The following is a 27863-nucleotide window of genomic DNA, read 5'->3' as shown; positions in this document are numbered from 1 at the left end:
ATGAGAGACTGAGGGAGGAGGATCACTTGAGCCCCGGAGGTGGTGCCTGCAGTGAGCCATGTTCATGTTACTGCACTCCTGCCTGGGTGACAGAGCAAGAGCCTGTTTCAAAAAAAGAAAAAAAAGTGCTGTTTATTATATATCAATAATACCTGAGTAGACAGCGTTTCAGTGGTCCTACAGATCTGTCTCTTACTTCAGCAGTGTTTGGACAGAAAAGACCTGGGGACTCATAAATAAATAAATAAAATAAAAAAAGAATATCCGAGTAAAGTTGTTAAAAATAGCGTATTTCCCTTTGGGAGGTCGAGGCAGGTGGATCACCTGAGGTCAGGAGTTCATTATCAGCCTGGCCAACAAGGCAAAACCCCGTCTCTACAAAAAATAGGAAAATTAGCCGGGCATCATGGCAGGTGCCTGTAATCCCAGCTACTTGGCAGGCTGCGGCAGGAGAATCGCTTGAACCTGGGAGGTCGAGGTTGCAGTGAGCTGAGATCGCACCACTGTACTCCAGCCTTGGTGACAGAGCGAGACTCCATCTCAAAACAAAACAAAACAAAACAAAACAAAAAAACAAAACAAAACTATGTAGAATATTTGCAACTTTACTTTCTCTTAAAAAAATTTTTTTTGGCCTGGCATGGTGGCTCATTCCTGTAATCCCAGCACTTTAGGAGGCTGAGGCAGGAGGATCAGTTAGGGCCAGGAGTTTGAGACTAGACTGGACAACATAATAAAACCTTGTCTCTACAAAATATATATTTTTTTAATTTTTTAAGGTTTTCTTTTTTTGTTTTTTTAGGTCTAACATATATAGTATTCGGTTTCCTCTTAACCAGATCCTATAAAAGGCCCACAGCCACTCCAGTGCCTCCATAGACAGGGAGAGTAGAAAGAAGTAGAAGTAGCAAAAGTCTTAACTGATTGCTCTTTAAGTATTAAAATTTTGGGGGGAAGCCAAGTCCAGAGGATCCCTTAGCCCAGGAGTTCGAGGCCAGCCTGGGCAACACAAAGAGGCTCTATCTTTATAAAAAATAATTTAACAAAATTAATCGAGTGCAGGTGCAGATGCGCCTGTAGTCTCAGCTGCTTGGGAGGTTGAGGCAGGAGGATCACTTGAGCCCAAGAGTTCCAGGCTTCTACGAGCTTTGATTACACCACTGTACTCCAGCCTGGACGACAGAGCAAGATCCAGTCTCTAAAGTGAGAAAGAAAGATAAAAAGAGAAAATATTTACAAATTTTACAAAAACGTACGCTCATTTGGATACATGGCAAGGGCTTTTTCCAGGGTCTTGGAGGAGGCCTATGTGAGTGCAAGACTAATGCAGATGACCTCCTAAGCACTCCCTGGGTTTGGAGGAGGGAAGAACGAGGATATAGACCCCGCAGTGGAATGGACTTCTCAGCTCCATAGGCTCAGAGCTGTAGTTTGGACATTAAGCTGCATGGCCTTGTTCTGAGGTCACAAGCTAGTGAGGCCCTAGGATGTATCCATTACACAAGGAATGGGGCAAGTTTTGAAAGGTCAGTGGCACCATCCTCTGCAGTTTATGCATGATCACCAACACAGACCTGCCCCGTCGCTCAGGAGATGGGCTCATGTGCTCAGGCAAGGAGGGTAAGACAAGACGCACAGATTCTATTACTGTGCTGCTGTGGCTACTATTTGCTGATTTGTGACTTGAGGCAGATCATATAATCTCTAGGTGTTGGTTTCAACACTAGTAAAATGAGAATCACAAGAATTACCTATTTGTGGGTAATTATTTTCCATGGAAATAATTTGAATCCTTGTTCTGAAATTTGGCTGATCTCTTCCATTATCTAAAGTTCCTTTTGCAGCTGGAGAAATAGTGAAGTGAAAGAGGATTAGATAGCACGGGCAGGGGACCCCAGGTGGAGGGGCCACTGGTGCCCTCTGCTCAGGCTGGAGGAGAACTCACTGAGCCTTCGAAGGAGCCTATGCAAGTGAGGGCCCTGAAACTTACGCCTTGTTTGCTTCAAGTAATATCTGCCTCTGTCTGGAAGCCTTCTATTATAATTTTTTTACATTTTTTGAAATTACTATTTATTGGGTCCTGCTTTGTGCCAGCCACATATATGCATGTTAGTTTTTCTCAACATTAGAAACACATGGAAAGCTTTAAAAAATACACCAACCTAAGACCAATTAAAGCCAAATCTCTAGGGGTGGGGCTTCAGTATCTGTAGTTTTTAAGAGCCCCCAGATGATTCTAATGTGCAACCGGAGTTGAAACTCTCAGCGCACAATGCTACTTTACATGTTAGCTTCTTAACGCCTTACACAAACCTGGAAAATAGGTCCTCTTATCCGTATTCAAGTATATGAATAAACTGAGGCTCAGGGAGGTTAAATATTTTACTCAAGAGGAAATCACAGAGTCATAATTCAAACCCACACTAGTTTGACTTCACAGGCTGCTTTGCTATACCAGTTCCAATCTTTATGTGCCTCTCTGAGAAAGAACAAACTTTTTCATTCAAAGGCAAAATGCAGTGATGCACAAAATATCATGAACTTTTCATGGCAAATGTGACCTCCTTAATTTTAATCCTTTAAGAGACAAAAGAATAGGCCAGGAGAGGCGGCTCACACTTCACCTGAGTCTAGGAGTTTGAGACCAGCCTGGGCAACATGGCAAAACGCCATCTCTATGTCTCCACAACAAACACAAAAAAATTAGCTGGGCGTGGTGGCACAGGCCTGTAGTCACAGCTACTCGGGAGGCTGAGGTGGGAGGATCACCTGAGCCTGGGAATTCCAGCCTGCAGTGAGCCGTGATGGCGCCACTGCACTCCAGCCTGGATGACAGGAGTGGGACCCTGTTTCAAAAAAAATAATAAACTAAAAAATAAAAAAAGAGAGAAACAATAGAATAAAGCCATATTCCAGAGTTTAGTTCTAAGTTGGATGAGTCCTTTGTATCCAACAAAACTTCTGATAATCTTTATTGAAGAGAAGCTTGTTGTTGATGAAACTCCTAAGTACCATCTGGGATTGGAATGGGTCCTGGTGGGATACAGCCTCAGATCTCCTGGATACCGGGTAATTAGAAGTCACACAGAATACAGGGCCTCAAGCCTACCTCATGTGCCCCTCACATTAGTTCCTGAATCCCATGTCTTCTTTTTTCTTGGATTCATTGTTCACATTGCTAGAGTTCAACCCCAAATGATTATTTCAGTAAAGATCTGTGGATGGTACAATTTCAGAATCTTTGGATATACAAAAATAACCATATTTTGCACTCTCACTTGAAAGATAGTTTTTCTCAGTCTGATTTTTCCTCAGATTGTTGTCTTCCAGCAATGATGCCAATGAGAAACCTGATGCCACACTGATTCCCATTCCTTTGAGCTTAACCTGTTTATCTCTTTGGAAGCTTTTAGGATTTTACCTTCGTGCCCAGTGTTCTAACATTTCACCATGACATGTCCAGGTGTTGGTTTCCATTTCATTCATCTTGGTTAACATTTCCAATGAGAAGACTTGTATCTTTCTGAAATTTGGAGAAATATTGCTTTAATGATTTCTCCTCTACATTCTCTCCTTTCTTTCTTTTTTTGTTTTTTGAGACAGAGTCTCGCTCTGTCGCCCAGGCTGGAGCACAGTGGTGCAAACTCGGCTCACTGCAAACTCCGCCTCCCAGGTTCAAGCAATTCTTGTGCCTCAGCCTCCCAAGTAGCTGGGATTATAGGCATGTGCCACCATGCCTGGCTAATTTTTGTATTTTTGTAGAGACGGGCTTTCACCATGTTGGCCAGGCAGGCCTCAAACTCCTGACCTCAAGTGATCCTCCCTCCTCAGCCTCCCAAAGTGCTGGGATTATAGGCATGAGCCATTGAGCCCGGCCCATTTTTACTTATCTAACCCCTCAGTGAATCTCTATAAGGAATGTCCAGGGTTCGTCCCGCTCACTTTTCTTACCGGTTGATTCTAGAGTTGGGATGACACTGAGCTCCTATCTGGATTGCTGTCTTCTGCAAGTGTTTTGGACTGTGGTTTCTTTCAGTACTGTTCCTATATATCTGATCCTGTTAGATATCTATCTCTCAGGCACGTTGCAACATTTCTGGTAAAGCCCTTTCTTGCTTTTTAAGCTGTTATAAATTGGGATCTGTGTGTGTGTGTGTGTGTGTGTGTGTGTGTGTGTGTGTGTAGCATGTAGAAATATCAATAGTCCTGGGAAATATAGTAGGTATTTAATAAGTACTGTATATTTTGAATTCATAAAAAATGAATGTATGGGCTGGACACAGTGGCTCACACCTATAATCTCAGCACTTTGGGAGGCTGAAGCAGGAGGATCACTCAAGCCCAGGAGTTTGAGACCAGCCTAGGCAACATAGTGAGACTTCCCCATCTTTATTTTATTAAAAAAAAAAAAAAAAGGAGACGTTGAAGATGAAGAAGAAGAAGAAGAGGAGGAAGAAGAAGAAGGAGAAGAAGAAAGGAATGAAGGGAAAAAAGGTATCTATAAGGAACTTATAAAGAAATTTACAAGAAAAAACATTAAAAAGTGGGAAAAGGACATGAACACTTCTCAAAAGAAGACATACAGACAGCCAACAATTAAACAATCACACAAAAAAAGCTCAACGTCACTGATCATTAGAGAAATGCAAATCAAAACCATAATGAGATACCATCTCTCCCCAGTCAGAATGGCTATTACCAAAAAGTCAAAAAACGGGCCAGGCGCAGTGGTTCATGCCTCTAATCCCAGCACTTTGGGAGGCCAAGGCGGGTGGATCACCTGAGGTCAGGAGTTCGAGACCAGCCTGGCCAACATGGTGAAACCCCCCTCTCTACTAAAAATAGAAAAATTTGCTGGGTGTGGTGGCATGCCCCTGTAATCTCAGCTATTTGGGAGGCTGAGGCAGGAGAACTGCTTGAACTGGGGAAGTGGAGGTTGCAGTGAGCTGAGATCATGCCATTGCACTCCAGCCTGGGCGACAGAGCAAGAATCTGTCACGAAAAAAAAGTAAAAAATAACTGATGCTGGTGAGATTAAAAAGAAAAAGGAACACTTATACACTGTTGGTGGGAGTGTAAATTAGTTCAACCATTGTGGAAGACAGTGTTGCAATGAGCTGAGATCGTGCCATTGCACTCCAGCCTGGGCGACAGAGCAAGAATCTGTCACGAAAAAAAGTTAAAAATAACTGATGCTGGTGAGATTAAAAAGAAAAAGGAACACTTATACACTGTTGGTGGGAGTGTAAATTAGTTCAACCATTGTGGAAGACAGTGTGGTAATTCCTCAAAGATGTAAAAACAGAAATACCATTCAACCCAGCAATCCCATTACTGAGTATATACCCAAAGGAACATAAATTGTTCTATTATAAAGACACATGCACGCATATGTTCATTGCAGCAATATTCACAATAGCAAAGACACGGAATCAACCTAAATGCCCATCAGTGGTAGACTGGATAAAGAAAATGTAGCACATATACACCCTGCAATACTATGCAGCCATAACAAAGAATGAGATTATGTACTTTGCAGGAACATAGATGGAGCTGGAAGCTATTATCCTTACCAAACTAATGCAGGAACAGAAAACCAAATACTGCATGTTCTCACTTATAAGTGGGAGCTAAATGATGAGAACACATGGACACATAGAGGGTAACATCACACACTGGGGCTTATCCAAGGGTGGAGGTGGGAAAAGGAAGAAGATCAGGAAAAGTAACTAATAGGTAATAAATAGGCTTAATACCTGACTGATGAAATAATCCACACAACAAATCTCCATGGGGGCAGGAGTGGGGTAATCCCAGCACTTTGGGAGACCGAGGTGGGAGGATCACTTGGGGCCAGGAGTTCAAGACCAGCCTGGCCAACACGGCAAAACCCCTCTCTACTAAAAATACAAAAAATTAGCTGAGCATGTTGGCGCACCCTTGTAGTGCCAGGTGCTAGGGAGGCTGAGGCACAAGAATCGCTTGAATCCAGGAGGCAGAGTTTACAGTGAGCCGAGATGGCACCACTGCACTCCAGCCTGGGTGACAGAGTAAAACCGTCTCAAAACACACACACACACACACACACACACAAAACTCATGACACAAGTTTACCTACGTAACAAACCTGCACATGTAACCCTGAACTTACAAGTTAAAAATAAATAAATGGTAAAAGAAAAAAAAAGAATGAATGCGTATACGTGTTATGTGTGTTTTTTCTGTTGTTCTTCTTGTCTGTACATCATTCCTATTTATACTTCTTATTATTATTTATTTATTTATTTATTTATTTATTTGAGACAAGGTCTCACTCTTTTACCCAGGGTGGAACACAGTGACGTGATCATGGCTCACTGTAGCCTCTACCTCCTGGGCTCAGGCGATCCTCCTGCCTCAGCATCCAGAGTAGCTGGGACCACAGGTGCATGCCACTATGCCCAGCTGGTTTTTTAATTATTTGTAGAGACAAAGTCTCACTGTGCTACCCAGGCTGGTCCTGAACTCCTGGGCTCAAGCAATCCGCCCACCTCGGCCTCTCAAAGTGCTGGGATTACAGGCATGAGCTACTGTACCTAGCCCATTCCTATGTCTTTTGAAGAATGTATCCTCCTTTCCCCCAACATGTGCTTCTGGTGGGGTTATCAAATAAACCCAGGCCCCGAGACCACATGTATGCACCGGTGACCCAATCCTAACCAAATGGGAATATCTTATTTTCATGGCCATATTTACCAATACAAAACAGAATAGGTAACCCGACATGGTCCAATAAGTCTCCTTCTGTAGGAGAGTGAATGAAGTCAACACACAGATAGGCTGAGCCAGAGTTGTGGAGGATGAGGGATGTAGATAGACAGAGAGAAACCTGGAGGGCAATTGCATTTGAGCCACTAGATATGGCAGCCAAGTTCACCTTTTAGCTTTCCAGGGACATAGGTCAAACAATTGCCTTTTGTGTTTAAGCTTATTTGAGCTGGGACTCTCTAACGTACAACTCGAAGGGTCCTGACTAATACAATGTCTAAAGAAAGACTATTTCAACTTTGAGGAGGATTGGTAAGCATTGTAATCTCACAGCTCTGAAAAGCAGTGTACCTTCAGTATTGTCCAGGAGAATGGCTGTCACAGACATAATCCTGTAGTGGAAATGGAATCACTAAGTCTTTAAGATCAGCCAGCTAATTTCCCTTGATCTAATTCCCAGGGCACCAAGAAGCCTCTGATTATAAATTGCCTACCCAGGTAGAATTGCCTAGAGAGTAAGCAATCAACAAGAATATCCAGTATACTCAATACTTGTTTTGTTCATTGTTAAGCAATAAGTTGTCAATGCTCTAAAATCAGATCACTTTGGTGAATGCTAATATTGAATTTTCTGAACCTAGAAAGGCCTCGAGCCAACATAATCTAGTGGTTAAAATATAGATTCTAGCGCCAGACTGCCTGGAGTTGACTCACAGCTCTGCTACTAGCTGTGTAACTTGGGTTGAATTTTTTAACCTATCTGTTCCTTATTTTCTCATTGATAAAATGGGACTATAATAGTAACTACCTCATAGGGTTGTTAAATGAGAATTATATGCATTAATACCTATAAAGGAATTAAAACATAGTAAATACTGTATAAGTACTTGAAAAAATAAAATAAATATACTAAGGTGAGGAAGAGACCTGGAATGTGGTATCCACTCCAGGGAGACTGAATGACTGCCTCTCTAATACACGAAGAAGTTTAGAACCTCTTTCAATTATTGGCTTACATTTCTAAGTGATGGGCTGAATTCTAAACTTCTAGAGGACAGGAAGGTGCCATACTCATCTTTATGTTTCTAATGCCTGGGACTTGATAGGCCCAAAGAGACAGAAAGTACCCTGTTCGTGAAATCCAAAGATAGGGGTTGAACCTTCACTATACCGCCTAGTATTTTTCCTAGAACAATTTGGTTAACCTCCCTGACCCTCATTTCCTGCAGCAGCAGTAAAATGAGAATAATAATACCTCTCTCAATTATTGTGAGGATGAAAGAAGATAATAATTTAGGGAAGTATCTGGGATGTAGTACATGTTCAATCAGTATGGGTTTCCTTCCAATGTTAAAGTTTATAGTTATATAAATATTTTTCATATTATTCAAATAAAGGAGAATATATTCATTTAAGCATTCTATGACAAAATACCTTTGCAGCGCTTATAAGGTCAGCTGTTAGCATCATGACAATAATGCTTTAAGAAAATACATAAAAGGCTGGGCGTGGTGGCTTATGCCTGTAATCCCAGCACTTTAGGAGGCCGAGGCAGGTGGATCACCTGAGGCCAGGAGTTCAAGACCAGCCTGACCAACATGGTGAAACCCTGTCTCTACTAAAAATACAAATAATTAGCCAAGTGTGGTGGTGCATGCCTGTAGTCTCAGCTACTCGGTAAGCTGAGGCAGGAGAATCACTTGAACCCAGGAAGCGGAGGTTGCCGTGAGCCAAGGTCACACCACTGCACTCCAGCCTGGGCAACAGAGCGAGACTCTGTCTCAAAAAGAAAATACATAAAACATAAATGTATGACTTTTTAGGGAAATGATTTCACTTTCTGAATCCTTGGCCAGGACTTTTAACTTTAAATGAGATAGAATCAGCTGAGATACTGGTTGGTATACTAGTTATTAAAAATCTTCCTTACAGGGCATAGGAAAATAAATTCAAATGTATTCACTTCTTTATACATTCAAAATCTATTTTGATGAGCATCTATTATGAGCTAGGCACTTTGCTAGAGATTAACTACGCATTTTCTATGTTGAATCTGCAATGAATATAATTTGCATCTTCTTTAGCTTTAGTTCTTAACAGATGACATGTTCAAATTTCTTCAGATGCTGATTACTCATTCATTCATTCAATATACATTGAGATCTGTTCTATCCCAGTCACTCTGCTAGATGCCGGGGACATAATAGCAAACAGACAGATAAGGCCCCAGCCACCATGGAGCTTACATTTCCACTGGGGGAAGGGAAGGAAAAGAAGTAAAATAATTACAAACTGCCATGAGTACAAGAAGGGACACAAAAAAGGAAGAAAGATGTACAATAGCAGGGGAGGGAGCAAGGAATATTCCATCAGGGTGCTTAGGGAAGGTCTCAAGGGCAGGGATGATCCTGGTTCACTGCTATGAGGGGCACGTAGAACATGCCTGGAACACTAGGCACTCAATAAATGAGTAAGGAGATAACACATAAGCTGAAACCCAAGATTGGCAACCATTCAAGGAGAAGAGCATTCCAGCCAGAGAAAACAGCACGTACAAAATCTCTGAAGTGGAGAATTTGGAATGTTTGAGGACTTGAAAGAGATCAGTGTGGCTGGAGCAAAGTGATCAAGGAGGGACAAGAGTAGGAAAAGATGAGGTTGGAAAAACCGACAAGGACCAGCCAGATTATGCCGGGCCTCAGAAGCAATGGTAAGGAGTTTGTAGTTTAAAAAATTTTAAAAAAATAAACAGAATAATTCTAGTAACATGGGCATAACTAAAGGGAAATATATTCACTGACCCAGACACTACAGATGCTTTTATTTTTTTTTCAAGTTAATCAACCTCTTTATTTGAAGACAGGGCAAAATAAATAAAAATATTTGTCTTTCACTTCTGGCTCAGATTTGGCATTTCTTTTTTTTAAGTTTTATTTTAAGTTCAGGGGTACATGTGCAGGTTTGTTACATAGGTAAGCTTGTGTCATGGGGGTTTGTTGTACAGGTTATTTCATCACCCAGGTATTAACCCTAGTACCCATTAGTTATTTTTCCTGATCCTCTTCCTCCTCCCACCCTCCACCCTCTGAAAGGCCCCAGTGTGTGTTGTTCCCCTCTATGTGTCCATGTGTTCTCATACAGGTGCTCCTTGATTTACAAGTCCCAATAAAACCATCTTAATTTGGGGCCAGGTGCGGTGGCTCATGCCTGTAATCCCAGCACTTTGGGAGGCCAAGGTGGGCAGATCACGAGGTCAGGAAATCGAGACCATCCTAGCTAATACAGTGAAACCCCATCTCTACTAAAACTACAAAAAAAAAAAAAATTAGCTGGGCATGGTGGCGGGCACCTGTAGTCCCAGCTACTTGGGAGGCTGAGGAAGGAGAACGGCATGAACCCGGGAGGCAGAGCTTGCAGTGAGCTGAGATTGTGCCACTGCACTCCAGCCTGGGCGACAGAGTGAAACTCCATCTCAAAAAAAAAACCAAAAAACAAAAAAAAAACAAAAAAAAACCATCTTCAGTTGGAAATATTGTAAGTCAAAAATGCATTTAATACACTTAACCTACCAAACATCATAGCTTAGCTTAGCCTACCTTAAACACGCTCAGAACACTTACATTAGTCCAACGTTACATTAGCTGGGTAAAATCATCTAACACAAAGCCTATTTTATAATAAAGTGTTGGATATCTCATATAACTTACTGAATAATGCACTGAAAGTGAAACACAGAATGGCTGTATTGGCACTTGAAGTATGGTTTCAACTGCATGCATATTGCTTTTGCACCATTGGAAAGTCAAAAAATCATAAGTTGAACCATTGTAAGTTGAGGACTGTCTGTATATTTCTATGACTTGTGACTGAAGTTGACAAGAGAAGGATCATGAAGATGTACTTGATGGAATTCCAGGCATGTTAGCATAGTTCTTAGTAGGTCTTAAAATGGAAATAAAACTCAAGGCTTTATTCTGAGAATTTCTTCAAGCCTCTTTGTTAAATTCACATCAGCACTAGAAAAGTACACAATATCTGCATAGATTTAAACGACTTTTAATCCAATTCAAAAGGGAGGTATGATAAGATCCTTAGGATTTGGGTTGTGGAAATAAAGTATTAATAATACTCTCTCTTGGGCAGGTACGGTGGCTCATGCCTGTAATCCCAGCACTTTGGGAGGCCAAGGCGGGTGGATCACGAGGTCAGGAGTTCAAGACCAGCCTGACCAACAGGGTGAAACCCCGTCTCTACTAAAAATACAAAAATCAGCCTGGCATGGTGGTGAGTGCCTGTAATTCCAGCTACTCAGGAGGCTGAGGCAGGAGAATCACCGGAACCCGGGAGGCAGAGGCTGCAGTGAGCCGAGATCACACCACTGAACTCCAGCCTAGGCAACAGAGCGAGACTCTGTCCGAGGGAAAAAAAAAAAAAACTAGGCTGGATGCGGTGTTTTATGTCTGTAATCCCAGTACTTTGGGAGGCCAAGGCGAGCAGATCACAAGGTGAAGAGATCAAGACCATCCTGGCCAACATGATGAAACCCTATCTCTACTAAAAATACAAAAATTAGCTGGGTGTGGTGGCATCTGCCTGTAGTCCCAGCTACTCGGGAGGCTCAGGCAGAAGAATCGCTTCAACCCGGGAGGTGGAGGTTGCAGTGAGCCAATATCGCGCCACTGCACTCAGCCTGGAGACAGAGTGAGACTCCGTCTCAAAAATAATAATAATAATGCTCTCTCTTTAATTGTCTTTAGGGGCACTTCATAGAGTCACCTACTTAGATAACCTGTAAATATCCCCAAATTGCATTCCCTACCTCAGTTTATGGACACATAAACTGAAACAGGAAAAAGAACAAACTGGGATAGGTTGAATATACATTTTTTCCTTCACCTCTATTGACCCTATCTGTATTTCTTCCACTATCAAAGGCAACAAACAAAGGGAATAAATAAAGCCCTTCTATGATAGGTAAGACTGTTAGCCCAGAATGATTTGGGGCCATAAAAGCAGGTTGAATTACTCTGACTGGAGGGTGACAACCAATCTGATCTGACCCTTCATCTTTTTCCATCCTCCAGATCATAAAAATCTAAACACATAACTGCAATAAAATAGGAACACCATTTGGAATTACTGTGACAATTGTTATAGAGATTAACATTTTAATTGAAAACTTCCTATGTGTAAAAATAGCTTAAACAGGATGTCTTAGTTCATTTTCTGTTTCTATAACAGAATACCATAGACTGGGCAATTTATAAAGAAAAGAAATTTATTTGACTCATGGTTCTAGAGACTGGGAAGTCCAAGAGCATAGCACAAGCATCTGACAAGGGTCATCCCATGGAAAAGAGTGGAAGGCGGAAGCAAGCACATTAGACAGAGAGACAAGATGGGGGCCAAACTTATCCTTTTAGCAGGAGCCCACTCCCACGACAATGAACCTACTCTTACAATAATGGCACTAATCCATTCATGAGGGCTCTTTAATCACCTCTTAAAGGTCCCACCTCTTATTTAATAATATCATAATGGCAATTAAGTTTCCAGCACATGAACTTTGGGGGACCTATTCAAACCACAGCACAAGGGATAAGAGGAAATACCAGATGCGAACTAGTTCATTCAAAAGGAATTAATAGTTTTTGCTTTTAAAAAATTCAAATCAATTGCACCTTCTGGTATTACTCTGTAACAAACACTTAAAATACATTATATCATGTTATCCTCACAGCAACCCTTGAGGTCAGTTTTAATATTTCCATTTTGTAAAGGAGTCTTAGAGAGGTTATTTACCCAAAGTCACACAAATGATACCATTATAATAATAATGGCAAAGTCAGATTCAAACCCAAGCTGACAATTTTTCATTTTATAAATAGACATAACACCCTCAATAATTATTTTACATCACCTTTATCTGAAATTAGACAGCTCATCAAGGGCTCTAAATCGGATGCTTAACAGCAACCATCTTGTTTTGAAAACCATCCCATTATGTTTGTATAGCATTTGTCACAAAGTGTTTTCATTGCATCTTTATCACATCCTCTGAGGTAGGCAGGTGGATGTTATAGAATAGGAAATTGAGGTGCTGAGAGAGGCAGTCACTGCCCCAGGGTAAGGTCAAGTTGGATTCTCACAGCTCTCATCTCTATGTTGAGGAATCTCTGTTGTGCTGTGAGTTGTGTGTGTCTACGTCAGGGCCCCACACTGGGCTAGAAGCTCTTTGAGGGCTGGTCCTGACTATGTCCTGTTTGTGATCCAGATGCCTAGCCCAGTGCTGAGAGCCCATATAGAGTTATGTCACTCCATAAACATTCTAAACAGCTTTATCAAGGTATAAATAACTATGAAATAACATGAAATACGTATATTGGTCTCTACCCCTGGATCCTGACAGAGCTCTTAAAACCCTTGTCAATAGGGACACTAGGAGAATCTTTTCCTTTAATATTCAGTTTTTTTTTTTTTGAGACAGAGTCTTTCTCTGTTGCCCAGGCTGGAGTACAGTGGCACCATCTTGGCTCACTGCAACCTCAGCCTCCTGGGTTCAAGTGATTCTCTTGCCTCAGCCTCCCAAGTAGCTGGGATTACAGGTGCCTGCCACCAGGCCCAGCTGATTTTTTATTTTCAGTAGAGACAGGGTTTCACCATGTTGGCCAGGCTGGTCTTGAATTCCTAGCCTCAAGTGATCTGCCTGCCTCAGCCTCCCAAGGTGCTGGAACTATAGGCATGACCACTGCACCCGGCCTTGTCTATACTTAATTTCTATTTTCTCTCCTCTCTCGAACCCACTCTAATCAAGTCTTCCTTCCACTGTTTCACTGAAACTGCACTTATGAAAATGACCAATGACCTCCATGCAGTCAAATCTAAAGGACAAATCTCAATTCTTGTCTTGTTCTGCCTATCAGTAGCATTTGTCTTATTGGTTGGTCTCTTTTTCTTTTATGAGACAGAGTCTCACTCTCTTGTCCAGGCTGGAGTGCAGTGGCATGATCTCGACTCACTGCAAGCTCCACCTCCCAGTTTCATGCCATTCTCCTGCCTCAGCCTCTCAAGTAGCTGAGACTACAGGCACCCGCCACCACGCCTGGCTAATTTTTGTGTTTTTTTTTGTATTTTTGTTTTTTTTGTATTTTTAGTAGAGATGAGGTTTCACCGTGTTAGTCAGGATGATCTGTCTCCTGACCTCAGGTGACCCGCCCGCCTCGGCTTCCCAAAGTACTGGGATTACAGGCGTGAGCCACCGTGTCCAGCCTGAGACCCTTTCTTCACCTTGTCTCCAAGACACCACCCTCCATGGTTCTCCTCATACCTCAATTGCATTCATTCTCTGCATTCTTTGTTGAGGCCTCCTTTATTTTCCTAAGCTTTAAAAACTGGTGTACCTGGGTCACATTGCATAGACCTTTTCTCTTCTCTATCTACATATACTCACTCCTCGCTGTTCTCAACCAGTCCATGACTTTAAATATCATTTATATGTTATTGCCTCCCAAATTCATATTATCTAGTTGTCTTAGTCTGTTTTTGCTGCTATAACAAAATATCACTGACTGGGTAATTTATAAATAATAGAAATTTATTTCTCACCATTTTGGGAGCTGGGAAGTCCAAGATCAAGGTGCTGAAAGATTCAGTGTATGATAAAGGGCTCTATCTCTGCTCCCAAGATGCTGTCTTGTTGCTGCGTCCTTTACAAGAGACAAATGCTGTGTCCTTACATGGCAGAAGAGATGAAAGGGCCAGGCAGCTTTTACAAGGGCATTAATCCCATTCAGGAGGTCAGGGCCCTCATGGCCTAATCACCTCCCAAAGACCCCACCTCTTAATGCCATCTCCTTGGGGTTTAAGTTCCACACATATGAATTTTGGAGGGACACACACATTCAAACAATAGCACTAGCCCAACTTCTTACCCAAATTCTAGAAATATGCATTTATCCAGCAGGCTATGTGACATCCCCATTTGGATGTCTACAGGCATCTAAACAAGCCAAAAACAAAACTGATCTTCTGAAGAGCCTCATATTGCTCTTCATTCAGCTCACCATTTCATAAGAATAGTAACTCCATTCTTCCACTTGCTCAGGCCCAAATCTGGGAATCATTCTTGACTCTTACTCCTCCTCTCACGTCCCACATGCACTCCATTAGAACACCCAGTGAGCCATTCCTGCAAAACTTATTCATAGTCGGACTGTTTCTTACTACCTCCTGCTCTGCCAGTTTAGTCCAAATCACCATCATTGCTTGCCTGAATCATTGCGATAGCCTCACAATTGATGCTCCACTTCTATCCATGGCCCCCTCACTCGATTTTTTACCTAGCGAAGTGATACTTTTAATATTCAAGTTAGATCATGTTCATTTTCTGTTTAAAACTCTCCTGTGGTTTCCCATTCTACTCAGGATGAAATAAGCTCTTCTACGATGTGTCTATACCACCACGATCTCCACCCACTCTTATCTCATTTCCTATAGCTTTCCATTGTTCACCCTAGTCTGTCCACAATGGTATCCTTGCTATTCCTCAGTTATGCCAAGCACACCCCGTCTCAGAATCTTTGTACTTCCAATATTCTCCAGACATTCATAGGTAATACCCTAACTTCCTTAATAGCTAGGCCTTTCCTAACTACCCCCGTATAAAATAAATTTTCTCATCTCTCTCTGTCCCCTTATCCTGATTTTTTTTTTAATTAGCTGCCTCAGGACATCTTCGAATACCTTGATTTATTATTCTTCATAGCATTATTTTATAATATTTCATTTTTAAATAATTATAGAGATACGTAGTTGTAAGAAATTATACAAAGATTCTGTGTACCCTTTACTCAGTTTCCCACAATGGTCACATTTTACAAAACTGTAGTAAACTATCACGACTAAGAAATTGACATTGCTGGCCGGGCGCGGTTGCTCACACCTGTAATACCAGCACTTTGGGAGGCCGAGGCGGGCAGAACACGAGGTCAGGAGATCGAGACCATGCTGGCCAACACGGTGAAACCCAGTCTCTACTAAAAATACAAAAAGAAATTAGCTGGGCGTGGTGGCGTGCGCCTGTAGTCTCAGCTACTCGGGAGGCTGAGGCAGAATGGCGTGAACCCGGGAGGCGGGGCTTGCAGTGAACCAAGATTGCGCCACTGCACCCCAGCCTTGGGCGACAGAGCAAGACTCCGACTCAAAAAAAAAAAAAAAAAAGAAAGAAATTGACATTGCTACAGTCAAGATACAGAGTATTTCCACAGTTCCACTACCCCAGAATCCTTCATGCTGCCCTTTTATAGCCACACCCACTTCCCCTCAAGCCCCTCCCCCTCCTTAACCCCTGACAACCACTAATCCGTTCTCTATTTCTATCGTTTTGTTACTTCAAGAATGTTATATAGCTCAGGCACAGTGGCTCACTTTTGTAATCCCAGCACTTTGGGAGGCGGAGGAAGACGGATCACTTGAGGTCAGGAATTCAAGACCAGCCTGGCCAACATGGTGAAACCCCATCTCTACTAAAAATACAAAACTTAGCAGGGCATGGTGGCACGTGCCTGTAATCCCAGCTACTCGAGAGGTTGAGGCAGGAGAATCTCCTGAACCCAGGAGGCAGAGGTTGCAGTGAGCAGAGATCACACTGCTGCACTCCTGCCTGGGCGACAGAGTGAGATCCGTCTCAAAAAAAAAAACAAACAAAAACAAACAAACAAAAAAACAAACCAAAAAAAAAAAAAACAAAACCACAACAACACAGATTCCTGGGGTCCATCTCCAGAGTTATTGATTCAGTAGGTCTGGGGTATGGGTCAAGAATCTGAATTTCTGACTAGTTCCCTGATGATGCTGATGCTGCTGATTCATGGACCACACTTTGAAAATAACTGTCTTAGAACATTTTAAAATTTCCCTCCTCATCTTCACCTGCCTGATTTATTACTTAACCTTTAGTCCTTCCCTCATCTCAATACATGGTGTTCCATGGCACACTGTACTTACCTCATCACCTATCATTCTCTACTGTAAAATCTTATTTAAATGTTTCTTGCTCACCAGACTGTATCCTCAACACCTAGCACAGAGTCTGGCACAGAATAGGCACTCAATTTATATGATGACTGAATAAATTTCTTAATTTTGACACTTTAATAGATTCAACTGAAGCAATATCTGTACAGCCATAGGATATTTAGAAGGAAATGCTCCTATGTACTAGAAATAAGAAATGAAAACATCAAGGCAAGGATCTCTTGATTGATAGGTTTAAGGAAAAATACATCAAGGTTTTTTTAGTTAAGATTTACTCGGAAGTTTTTGTGTTTATTGCAATTCATTTCAACCAAAACACCAGACTGAAATAATGATGGACAACAAAGGTCAAGAATGCAAGTTGATTAAAAACAAACAAACAAAAAACTTGACCTTTTTTTTTCAATAATTGCTTCAAAGTCTGTATTTTGTTCTTCTAAAAGTGCACTCTTGCTGGGCGTGATGGCTCACACCTGTAATCCCAGTACTTTGGGAGGCCAAGGCAGGTGGATCACCTGAGGTCAGGAGTTCGAGACCAGCCTGGCCAACTTGGTGAAACCCTGTCTCTACTAAAAACACAAAAATTTGTCAGGCATGGTGGCGGGCGCTTGTAATCCCAGCTACTTGGGAGGCTGAGGCAGGCAAATCACTTAAACCAGGGAGGCAGAGGTTGCAGTGAGCTGAGATTGCACCATTGCCCTCCAGCCTGTGCAATGGAGCAATATTCTGTATTAAAAAAAAAAAAAAAAGGCACTCTTTGCCTTCAGACTAAACACCCCAAACCACAAGACTATCTAACACAGCCAAGCCTTGAAAACAACTCTTTGACTCACATCTGGCCAGATGTTGAAATCTGAACATATTTGCTTGTAGAGGTCTACAAATCATAGTCTAAAATTTCAAAACAAAGAAAAAAACTGTAGAAACCTGAAGTTTTTCATAAGTTCGTGGCAAACTCATTTAGCAGCAAAATCTGACCTGAACAGATGTGTATCTGTTTCTAGCCTTTGTTTATCCTACTTATGGTTAATACTAATGCATTTTTTGCATGCATATTTTGGTTTGATTACAAGATTCTGCTCCAGATCCTGCTGGGCTGTTACAGAATATATGGGATATGCATTATATTCCTGTCTAAAATCCTGATAACTCTCAGTTCTGAAACACATCTGGCAAGAAAGAATTTGGATACAGGATTATGTGCCTATGCTAAGAATGAGATATGAATTTCTCTTAATCTCTGTTATCTAGTCTACTCTAAATATTTATCCAAATTACACCCTCTGTTATCTTATTGTTTTGTATGTGAAAATTGGTCTTGAAAGTAGTTTTCTTCATTTTATCTATTTTAATATCAGTTGAATGTGTTGGAAATTCAATGTTCCTATTCATATGTTAGACTTTCTTTTTAAATCAGGTTATAGGAAATTCTATACTTCTTTGGGATCCTTGTGGCTCACTTACATCAGATGAATCATCGTCATCCTCATATGAATCATCGCCAGAACAATTTCAAAGCATAGAACTATAAAATATATCTAGTGGATAACATTATTTTGGAATGCATTTGGAAGATTAATGTCACATTTAAAAGCCATTGACATTTGGTAGTCTCAACAGATGAAAGCCAAATTTTTGCAGATTAAGATGTGAAGGGGGAATGACAAACTGAAATTATTGCAAAGAGCAAAAAAAAAAAAAAAATCCACCTAAAATATATTTAGGAATGAACTGAACAAGAAATGTATGGATCTATGTGAAGAAAATGCTACTGGGAAACTTTAAAAGAAAACTTGGGTAAATGGAGGACCACATGTTTTCATGTGGCATATTTAGTTTCAAAACAAAGAAAAGTCAGTCAGGTGAGCTTAAATTGAAAGGGGTTTATTTTATTTTATTTATTTTTTGAGATGGAGTCGTGCTCTGTCACCCAGGCAGGAGTACAGTGGTGCGATCTCGGCTGACTGCAACCTCCGCCTCCCAGGTTCAAGCGACTCTTCCGCCTCAGCCTCTCGAGTAGCTGGGATTACAGGCGCGTGCCACCATGCCCGGCTAATTTTGTATTTTTAGTAGAGACAGGGTTTCGCCATGTTGGCCAGGCTGGTCTCGAACTCCTGACCTGAGGTGATCCCCCTGCCTCGGCCTCTCGAAGTGCTGGGATTATAGGCATGAGCCACCACGTCTGGCCAAAAAGGGGTCTATTTGAAGGAGGAGAGGGGGTACCTTGTGGAAATCCCTAAAAGTGGACAGGGCAGCAGAGCCTCAGTAGTGGCAAGCTAGGACCTGGAAAGCCCCAGAACCATGGGCAGGTAATCCATCATACCCCTCTGGGGCCACAGGACTTCATAACTGCTTCTCTGTGAATCTGCTTCTTTCTGCAGCCTTGCTTTCTCTGTACTACATACATGTAGATCAAACATCTCTCCCTCCTTTTCCCTTACTTTCTAGGTCAAGAGACAAGTTAAAACTATGTAACTGCACATTTCCAGGAAAGAGAATCTGATTGGACCAGCTTGAATCAGTTTTCTACCCGCCTCTATTCCAATCAGCTATGGCAAGGGAGAAGCGGGTTAATAAAGGATAAGGATGCCAACTGGGATGTGGGGAAGTGGTGGAGCAAACTGCCTGGCATGTGCATTATAAATAGATGAGCACTTCCATATTGTGGAGAGGCAACAGGATAAGAGGACAGGCTCTGGGGTCAAACTGCCTGGCTTTGACTTTTGACCTTGCCACTTATTAGCAGCTTCACTTTGGACAAATTATTCAATTTCTTTTTCTTTTTTGAGATGGAGTCTCGCTCTGTCACCCAGGTGGGAGTGCAGTGGCGTGATCTCGGCTCACTGCAACCTCCACCTCCCAGGTTCAAGCAATTCTCCTGCCTCAGCCTCCCGAGTAGCTGGGACTACAGGTCCGTGCCACCATGCCCGGCTAATATTTTGTATTTTTAGTAGAGATGGGGTTGCACCGTATTAGCCAGGAGGTTTTGATCTCCTGACCTCGTGATCTGCCCGCCTCGGCCTCCCAAAGTGCTGGGATTACAGGCGTGAGCCACCGCGCCTGGCCAAATTATTCAATTTCTTTATGCCTCGGTTACCCCATCTGTAACATGAGGGTGATAATAGTTGTGTGGATTAAATAACACAAATAACACTTTGTAGAAACTACAGAAGTATGTATTACTTTTATAAAGACGTCTGCTTCCCCTAAATTACTCAATAAAAGTACTGCAATCGCAATCAAAATTACAATTTTTTTTTTTTTTTTAAGACAGAGTTTCGCTCTTGTTGCCCAGGCTGGAGTGCAATGGTGTGATCTCGGCTCACCGCAACCTCCACCTCCTGGGTTCAAGTGATTCTCTTGCCTCAGCCTCCCGAGTAGGTGGGATTACGGGCATGCGCCACCACAGCAGACTAATTTTGTATTTTTAGTAGAGATGGGGGGCGTTTCTCCATGTTGGTCAGGCTGGTCTCGAACTCCCGACCTCAGGTAATCCGCCCGCCTCAGCCTCCCAAAGTGCTGGGATTACAGGCATGAGCCACCACACCCAGCCACAATTGTTTTTTAATTTGACAAAGTTTAAAGTTACCATGGAAGACATAATATATCTTTGGAGAGGATGGCAGGGATATCCTCTGCCATCCTGGGAAGAGCACACAGATTTATACACTATTGGTAATGTTCTAGGTTAGGTTGAGGTTGGCTTCATATTATTACGCTTTTAAACTTACATATATTACAAAATTATATTTTATGTGTATTAAATATATTTTTAAGGACAATTCTTAAAGACTAGTAAGCAGAGATTTATCCCATCAGAAATTTTTAAATAATCTAAAGGTATGTTAAAACAGTATTACTGCCCAGCAACAGATAAATCAATGAAGCAGGAAAAGTACATATGGACATTTAGTACAGTCATCCCGTGATATCTGTGTGCGACTGTTTCCAGGAACCCCCGCGGATAACAAGTCCATTACATAAAATGTAGTGTTTGCATATAACCTACCCACATCCATCCTCCTGTATACTTTAAATCACTCTAGATTACTTATAATACCTAATGCAATGTAAATGCATCGCATTTGTGCTGGGATTACAGGCATGAGCCACTGCGCCCGACAAATTATTTTTTTAAAACTCTAAAAATGCTAGAAGAAAATACAGGTAACCATGACATCAAAGCTAGAAACAAAGGAAATGACTCATTAGACATATCTAATAAAAATTAAAAACTTCCTTCAGTAAAAAAAAAACAAAAAAACCATAGGTGATATTAAAAGATGAATTTAAAAAACAGGAAAAATATCTGTAAATATCTCAATCATAGGTTAATATTTCTAATATACAAAAAGCACTTGTAATTTCTAAAATGTGAATATTTCATTTTAAAAATATTTCTAACATACAAAAAGCACTTGTAATTTCTAAAATGTGAATATTTCATTTTAAAAATAGGCAGAAGTCATGAACTAGCAATTCACAAAAATAGAGCCAATAATTATATGAAAGATGTTCAGTTTTACACGTAGGCAACAAAATGCAAATTAAAACGAGTCTTTTTTAAAGAGATGATAAAGATCACGAAGACTGACAATATCTAAGATTAGCAAGGAGATGCAGAGAGCATATTCATTCTCATACTGTTAATGGAAAAGTAGTAAATAGGTTTCTAGGGGAGGGTCTGGTAATATCATTTAGAGTCTTACAAACGTGCATTTTTCTTGATCCAGTAATTTTATTTCTATGAATTTATTGTAAAAAAATAATCAGGGACATGTACAGATTTACATATAAGAATATTCATCTAGGACTGTAGACCTGAAAAGCTGTCAATACCTGAAAAGTCCAACAACTTAGGGACTGGTTGAACAAATTATGATATCCATACAGCCATTAAAAATGATTCTGTAGGCTGGACCCGGTGGCTCATGTCCACAATCCCAGCACTTTGGGAGCCTGAGGTGGGAGCATCACTTGAGCCCGGGAGTTCAAGACCAGCCTGGGCAACAAGACAAGCCCCCATCTCTTAGAAAAAAAAAAAAAAAAAATATATATATATATATATATATATATAAATATATATATGTAATTATTTTAATTTACCTGCAAAGACATTACTGGGAGATAACGCGCTTACGTTTTTCTATTTTAAAAAACCAAACACCTTTACGTGTATGTATGAAAATTATAAATTTATGTAGTAATATGTTAATAGTATTATCCACTGTGGCAAGAATGAGAGTTTAAGTTTCTTTTATAAACATGTATGTACTATCGAACTACTGCTGCTATTACAGGGAGCAGACATTTTTTAAAAGCACTATTCTTCTTACAGTCAGGAAATACAGGACACTATTACTTCACGGGGGAAGACGGGCACTGGGAAGAGTCCACGCCGGCGAAGGCAGGCGAAGACAGGGCTCGCTGACGCCCCCGGTCGCCCGCGCCTCTTCCCACAGCTCTCCGAGGAGCCCAGCTACCGGAAACACGCCACATCAGGCCTCGGGAATTCTGGGCATCGGACGGACAGCTCGTGACCTCAGAAGGAGGAAAACGGTCACCTTCTGAAAGAAACACGAACTCCTTTTTCCTGTATCAGAACATTTCTCATTCACCTTAGCGCGGCGTTTCTATCCTGAGATGTTGGGAGGAGGTTCGAGTTGGGCGGGGTGACGGTTTTCTCTTGGAAATGAAAAACAGCCTTTCCTGCTACCCCCGCCCGCTCACACAGGCGAGACTTGGAGTCTGCCCCGCGGAAAGCCGTTTCTATGGGTGACGACGTATGGCAACGCGTCTAAGGGAACGTCGGCGAGTCGACTATTGTGTTCCCAAAGTCGCCCTGAAAGGAGGACAGAAGTTCGGGGGAGCCGGGGGCGTAGAGGCAAGGCACGATCTGATTGGCCCGCGGCCGCGCAACGATGGGCGGGACGGGGCAGAAGTGCGGGCGTGCAGGGGCGTCCCCGCGCGCCGGGTAGTCTCTCTCACGCCCTGGCGGGTGCGCAGGTCTCTAAACTGGGCGGAGCAAGGGAAGTGATGTGTGGCCTCCGGAAGGACGCGCGTAAATCGTCACCCATAAGTAACGAGTCGCCGTAGTCAAGCGAGGCCCTCCTACGATACCAATCGCGTGGCAGGTGTGGCACTGCCGAACCCGAGGAATGAGAAAGGAGGCCCGGCAGAAAGTTCGGATCAGCTGCCGGCCGCTCCCGGCGTAGCCTAGGGCGGGGAGGGATTGACTCCCCGGAACATCCCAGGGTAAAGACCTCGCATAACAGCGAAACCGCTGAGGGACTGTTGTGTGGCGAGGCCTTGGAGACGGACAGGCCCATACACTCCCTTTCCTCGTGAGGGTCACCGACCTGCCTACTTGGGAACGACATAGACCTGACAGTTGTGTTTGAGGGTGGAGGTTGATGACCAGTTATTGAATGAATAGCAGAGACATTTGCGTAGGAGTGTTGATGCAAGATTTTCTTTCTTTCTTTCTTTCTTTTTTTTTTGAGATGGAGTCTCGCTGTCTCCCAGGCTGCAGTGTAGTGGCAGGATCTCGGCTTACAACAACCTCCGCCTCCCGGGTTCAAGCGATTCTCCTGCCTCAGCCTCCCGAGTAGCTGGGACTACAGGCGCACGCCACCACGCCCGGTTGATTTTTGTATTTTTAGCAGAGACGGGGTTTCACCGTGTTGGCCAGGCTGGTCTGGAACTCCTGACCTCAGGTGATCCGCCCACCTCGGCCTTCCAAAGTGCTGGGATTACAGGCGTGAGCCACCGCGCCCGGCCCCCCTCTGGCCACTATTATTATAGTTTTTAAAGCCTCTTAATTGTAGATACTAGAGTCTTCTTATTTTATTCTTAGAGGGAATTTTGTTTTAGATGAGAGGCAAAATTGTAAAAAAGGCAAGTTTGAATATAATTACAGACTATATTTTAAGGAAGAGAAATTGAAAATGTTCACTTTTTTCTAAATATTTAAAATAAATGTTTAGGCAGGCACATTAGAAAACATAAAAAGGAGCAAAAACTCAGCACTAAACCACTGGTCAGAGTTAACTGCTGTTAACATTTTAGTGTTTTCCTTCTGTTGTTTTTTCCTATCTTACAAATACTGAATCACTAAACAATGCATTTGTTAGACGAACATAAACCACCCTGTGGCTTTATCTGTGGAGTAGGACTATGGGAGACTTTCACTTTGTTAGATATTTCTGTATCATTTGGAGTATTATAAAATGTACATGCATTCCTTTTCTAACCAGAAAATCTAAAGTGTTTTTGTTTTTGTTTTTGTTTTGAGACGGAGTCTCGCCCTGTCGCCCAGGCTGGAGTGCAATGGCAGGATCTCAGGTCACTGCAACCCCTGCCTCCTGGGTTCAAGCGATTCTCCTGCCCCAGCCTCCTAAGTAGCTGGGATTACAGGTGTGCGCCACCACGTCCAGCTAATTTTTTGTATCTCTGGTAGAAACGGGGATTCACCATGTTGGCCATGTTGGTCTCAAACTCCTGACCTCGTGATCCGCCTGCCTCAGCCTCCCAAAGTGCTGGGATTATAGGCGTGAGCCACCGCGCCCAGCCGAAAATCTAAAGATATTGAAAAGATACAAAGGAGCACATTATGAACATTTTTTTCATATCACTGAGTATTTTATAACTGCATCATTGATTTTAAAAGAATTCATGACTTTGAAAACTAATATTCTACAAAGTAGCTTTTGATTTAACATGAGACTTTATATATGTGCTTATCTTGGTTCTCTATGAAACCCCATTGAAATAAGAAAATGTAAACACTAGCAAGGACTAAGAGAATGAGAAAGAGACAATAGTGGATGGGAAAAATTGGCATCTACTTAGCGGAGGAAGGAAAGGGAATCCAAGAAGGCTGACTGCAGAGGGGAATGTCAATTAGAAGTAAAGCAATTTATGGCTGGGCGCAGTGGATCACACCTATAATCCCAGCATTTTGGGAGCCCAAGGCAGGAGGATTGCTTGAGCTCAGGAGTTTGAGACCAGCCTGGGCAACATGGCGAAACCCTGTCTCTACCAAAAATACAAAAAATTAGCTGGGCATGGTGGTGTGTGCCTATAGTCCCGGTTGCTCCGGGAGGCTGAGGTGGGAGGATCGCTTGAGCTGGGAGGTGGAGGTTGCAGTGAGCTGAGATTGTGCCGCTGCACTCCAGCCTGGGTGACAAAGCGAGACCCCACCTCAAAAAAAAAAAAAAAAAAAAAAAGTAAAGCAATTTATATTTCAGAACTCCAAAAAGGCTCACAGAGGTACCATATCAGTGGGAGGGTGTGTAAGGGAGGATCAGGGGGTTGATTGAAAATCTGGCTGGTCATGATGGCTCACGCTTGTAATCCCAGCACTTGGGAGGCCGAGGCGGGTGGATCACCTGAGGTCAGGAGTTCAATACCAGCCTGACCAACATGGTGAAACCCTGTCTCTACTAAAAATATAAATAGCCGGGTTTGGTGGCGCGCTCCTGTAGTCCCAGCTGCTCAGGAGGCTGAGGCATGAAAATCGCCTGAACTCGGGAGGTGGAGGTTGTGGTGAGCCAAAATTGCACCACTGTACTCCAGCCTGGATGACAGAGTGAGACTCTGTCTCAAATATATATATATATATATATATATATGTATATATATATATATATATATATAGTATTTGTTCACAGTTCTCTAGGCTATAAATCTGAATCAGAGTGCCAGCATGGATGGTTTCTGGTGAAGGCTGTTTTCTTGCCTTGCAGACATCCACCTTCTCACTGTGTCTTCACTTGGTGGAGACAGAGTGAGCTCTCTGGTGTCCCTTTTTATAAAGATACTAATCCTGGCTGGGCGCAGTGGCTCACACCTGTAATCCCAGCACTTTGGGAGGCTGAGGCAGGCAAGCATCTGAGATCAAGAGATCGAGACCATCCTGGCTAACACGGTGAAACACCATCTCTACTAAAAATACAAAAAATTAACCAGGCTTGGTGGGCCTGTAGTCCCAGCTGCTCAGGAGGCTGAGGCAGGAGAATGGCGTGAACCCGGGAGGCAGAGCTTGCAGTGAGCTGAAATCATGCCACTGCACTCTAGCCTGGGCGACAGAGTGAGACTCCGTCTTAAAAAAAAAAAAAAAAAAAAAAAAAGAAAGATGCTAATTCTATTGGATCAGGGCCCCACCCTTATGACTTCATTTAACCTACTACAAAGACCATATTTCCAAATACAGCACACTGGGGGCTGGGTATTGTCTTAGATTTTATTTAGCTCATGTTTCTGCAGACTGTGTATTCTTTTCTTGTAATTTTTCAATTTATTTATTTATTATTTTAATTTATTTTTATTTATTTATTTATTTATTTTTTGAGATGGAGTGTTGCTCTGTTGCCCAGGCTGGAGTGCAGTGGCGCGATCTCGGCTCACTGCAAGCTCCACCTCCCGGGTTCGCACCATTCTCCTGCCTCAGCCTCCCGTGTAGCTGGAACTACAGGCACCTGCCACCCCGCCCAGCTAATTTTTTTGTATTTTTAGTAGAGACGGGGTTTCACCATGTCAGCTAGGATGGTCTTGATCTCCTGATCTTGTGATCCACCCACCTCGGACTCCCAAAGTGCTGGGATTACAGGCGTGAGCCACCGCACCCGGCATTTTTTTTTTTTTGAGACGGAGTTTAGCTCTTGTTGCCCAGGCTGGAGTGCAATGGCGCAATGTCGGCTCACTGCAACCTCCACCTCCTGGATTCAAGTGATTGTCCTGCCTCAGCCTCCCAAGTAGCTAGGATCACTAGCACCTGCCACCAAGCCTAGCTAAATGTTTTTGTATTTTTAGTAGAGACAGGGTTCCATCATGTTGACCAGGCTGTCTTGAACTCTTGACCACAGGTGATCCACCCGCCTCGGCCTCCCAAAGTGCTGGGGTTACAGGCATGAGCCACCAAGCCACCATGCCTGGCCTGCAGGCTGTATATTCATCAGCAGCACTGGCATCTGCTTCTGGTGAGAACCTCAGGAAGCTTCCACTCTTGGTAGAAGGTGAAGGGAAGCCAGTGTGTCACATGGCAAGAGGGGGAACAAGAGGAAAGGAGGTGCCAGGCTCTTTTTAACAATCAGTTCTCACAGAGATTAAGAGTGAGAACTCACTACTGCAAGGGTAGCACCAAGCCATTCATGGGAGATCTGCCCCCATTACTCAAATACCTCCCACTAGGCCTCACCTCCAGTGCTGGGAATCAAGTTTCAACATCAGATTTGGTGAGGAGAAATATCCAAACTATATTGGGATTCAGCAGGTGAATTGGGGGGTGGGGGCACAGACATTCAATCCATAGCAGTTATTTTTGGTGACCTACCATTTTCATTTTTAGAGAAACAATTCTTTTTCACTTATACTTAGCTAAATTTTCTGATATGAATAAAATTGCATATTTGTAATAAGAGTAAGAGTGACATACACAGATTTAGGAAGAAACACAAACTTTCCTGGTAAGCAAAAAACTCAACTGGTGAGAGGAGAAGTGCATGGGCCTGTTAAGAAGTAGCCTACAAATTTACTATAGCCTGCAATGTGCTGCACGTTCTATGTGAATTTGCTTTACAGAGGGAATGAGCAAGATTGATTAATCCAGGGTTAGACAAGTGGCCTCTAAAGTGAGCTTCTATTGCTCCACTATTTTTCCAAACTCCCAGGGTAGAAACTCTCATAGATATATGTGTACTTGGATATAGGAGTAAATTCATAGGATAAATTTCTAGCTTTGTACCTTTCTTTCATTTGATTAAACATTATGAAATATGTACTACATGATGAGCCCTGTTCTAAACCCTCAGGATTCAAAGATGAGTAACACATGGTTCCTGCTCTTGAAAAATTTCACTATAGTAGTATAATTCTCAAAGCTGCTCAAAGACACAATGACTACATATGGACATGTTAACAGCAGGGCCACCAACTACAGTGTATACATATAAGTCACCTGGGTGCCTGTAAAAATACTTATTCCCACTTTACTTCTGTGAACCTCCTCCCTAAAACCCGTATTTAATCACAAGAAAAAGACAAATTCCAATAAAGGAGAATCCTACCTGACCAGGGCTTCT

General features: G+C 42.4%; 1 long non-coding RNA gene across 1 annotated transcript; it reads right to left on the bottom strand.

Annotated features, from left to right (window-relative positions):
- Nucleotides 1-1012: 1012 nt before the first annotated feature.
- Nucleotides 1013-22741, bottom strand: LOC129531614 (uncharacterized). The gene is made up of 3 exons (XR_008676897.2): nucleotides 22401-22741; nucleotides 3422-3523; nucleotides 1013-1198 (listed from the first exon to the last, which is right to left on the bottom strand). It is a non-coding gene; the product is annotated as an uncharacterized lncRNA (long non-coding RNA).
- Nucleotides 22742-27863: the final 5122 nt, after the last annotated feature.

The sequence above is a fragment of the Gorilla gorilla genome, chromosome 12, assembly GCF_029281585.2.
Source record: "Gorilla gorilla gorilla isolate KB3781 chromosome 12, NHGRI_mGorGor1-v2.1_pri, whole genome shotgun sequence".
In the NCBI taxonomy this organism is placed as follows: domain Eukaryota; kingdom Metazoa; phylum Chordata; class Mammalia; order Primates; family Hominidae; genus Gorilla; species Gorilla gorilla.
Note: the sequence above shows the minus strand (reverse complement) of the source record. Positions and strands in the feature narration are given on the sequence as shown.